This window comes from Bos grunniens, chromosome 20 (assembly GCF_055505025.1).
Source record: "Bos grunniens cultivar Pamir isolate PY7600 chromosome 20, Bosgru_T2T1.0, whole genome shotgun sequence".
Taxonomy (NCBI): Eukaryota; Metazoa; Chordata; class Mammalia; order Artiodactyla; family Bovidae; genus Bos; species Bos grunniens.
The window spans coordinates 37449292-37451847 of record NC_141184.1 but is presented as its reverse complement, the minus strand read 5'-3'; the positions used below and the strand labels follow the sequence as shown (position 1 = coordinate 37451847).

Here is a 2556-nt window from a genome sequence, read left to right as displayed (position 1 = left end):
TTAATAGAAAAATTGTGGGTGGAGTAGCAGATTGCCTCCTGTGCTGGACAAGTATCTGGATATTCTCAGGTCCCATTTCCCTCTGGACTCTGCTCTGTATTTTTGCAGAACAGGAATCTGCAGATAGCATTTACCAGCCTCCTATGAAAACTCAATTCATATTAGGTTCTGTAAATAAGAGGCACTAGTGAGAAAAGGTAGGGGAATTGGATTACAGTATTGTGGTGGATACGTTGAGAGTTGTGTGATTCTTGACCACAGGAATCTGGTAGAGGTCATACCTTTGATAGATCCCCACTTTGATGGATATGACCCCTCTTCAGCAATCCAGGAGTGACTGTGACAAATGATTCTAGTAACAGCACAGCAGCAGGTGCAGGCTAAAGGGTTCAAGCCCAGTAGTTCTAGCAGCCTCACATCATGGTGTCATGCCTTCTTCCTTTTGCTTCCGTAGCTTCCTCGTGTGGAAGTTGTGAAAGTCACTGTGACAGCAGTAGGTTTTCCACATCTTCTCACTGTTGAGGTTGTGCCAGTGCACAGTGATGTTATATAATGGGCATGTCTTGTCATGATCATTACAAACACCAGTGTCTGAAATGTAAGTATGAAGTTGTACTGAATCAGCAGAGGATACTTTGGAAAGGTCATCTAAAGATAAATTTATGCTTCCTTTAGGAGATCCATTAAAAGATTCTCCATCAGCCTCATCCAATCCTCTGAAACTAGAGTCTTTTAACATATCCAGCTCAGCTAACATGTGCATATAAAATGCAGTCTGACTGAAGGAAGGATAAAATCTTTCATCTCAAGTACTCAGAAAGGCTCAACAAAAGATAACAGAAAAAGATGATCAAGTGAAAGGTACAGAAGAAGATCTCGTAGATACCTTCTTTGAAGCTGAAATGCAAAAGAACATTTGTCATGACCTACTGTGCTGTGCACTTCTCTCAAAGATGAAGAAGGATTCCTAAGGGCTTTGTGTGAGGTCTTATTGTATTTATTGCTACCTCCTGGAGATTTCCAGAACAAGATCATGTGATCTTTGTCAGGAAAATCCTTGCATGGGAAATCCTTCTTCCATTAATAAATCAACTCAATGTCCTGATTATATTAATCAATATATCTTATGGATGATCTGTGATTCTGATTGAAAGTATGAGGACTTTATTAACATCATTAAATTGAGCGACAATATTGGAGAGCTAGAAGCTGTCAGAAGTAAAGCAGCAGAAGAATTACAGTATCTTCGATCTCTAGATACAGCTGGTAATGATATCAACACCATGAAAAATCAAATAAATAGCTTATTATTTGTAAAGAAGTATGTGGTTCAAAAATACAATGGTTGCAGTCAGACAAAGAAATGAATGTTGAAACTGGCAGCAGATTTTGGGAAACTTTGCATAGTTCCCCTGGACAGCATTCTTTTTTATTTTATGTTATTATTATTATTTTTTTACTTTACAATATTGTATTGGTTTTGCCATACATCAGCATACATTCTTATAGGCAGTGTGAACTCCAATTTTTTAAAGATTACATGCGGCAAACTGGAGGTCAGGCACATCTCTTCTTCTGAATGACAGTGAAAGGATACCAGGTTATAGACCAGTAGCAGCTAGAAGTTTTATCAAGTCAACAGAGAGATGGAAAACATTAAACCAACCACACCAAAGATTTTAAGTGCAGCTTCTGTTGGAATTTATGAACAGTATTTATTAGAAAGGCATCTCCAAGAGTTACTGTTGATGATTATTTGGTGGGAAAGTTAGTAAACACTTTGAATCATGAAGATCAAACCCATGAAATCTCTAATCACATTCAAAGGAAAGTTTTTGAATTGATCCCACCTCCTTCTTTTTGTTCCTTACTCTTCCAAAACCTATGTAGCCAATTCCTTGTGTTAAATTCATGTTTTGAAACTATTACTGGGTAGGGAGAGGGTCAAAGAAGATCTTCCTTTGTGGACCTTGGCTCTTGGTATGGACACAAAGAAGAATCTGAGGTCTTACCTGTGGCACAAACAAGTTTATTGAAAAATAACAGAAAAAGCAGAAAAAACAGAAAAAGCACCTCAAGGGAGAATTGGACCCAGCCAAGGGAGGCACTGGCACAAGGATGATGAGGTAGGAGGTAAGGGGGTTTTAAACACAGGGCTTTTACATATTCATATAGGTGGGCGTGAACTGACAGGTTTTTTAAATTTTATTTTATTTTATTTTTAAACTTTACAATATTGTATTAGTTTTGCCAAATATCGAAATGAATCCGCCACAGGTATACCCGCGTTCCCCATCCTAAACCCTCCTCCCTCCTCCCTCCCCTACCCTCCCTCTGGGTCATCCCAGTGCACCAGCCCCAAGCATCCAGTACCGTGCATCGAACCTGGACTGGCGACTCGTTTCATACATGATATTATACATGTCAATGCTATTCTCCCAAATCTCCCCACCCTCTCCCTCTCCCACAGAGTCCTTAAGACTGATCTATACATCAGTGTCTCTTTTGCAGTCTCGTACACAGGGTTATTGTTACCATCTTTCTAAATTCCATATA

General features: G+C 39.2%; 1 pseudogene; it reads left to right on the top strand.

Annotated features, from left to right (window-relative positions):
* Nucleotides 1–558: 558 nt before the first annotated feature.
* Nucleotides 559–1936, top strand: LOC147350263 (sorting nexin-13 pseudogene; annotated as a pseudogene).
* Nucleotides 1937–2556: the final 620 nt, after the last annotated feature.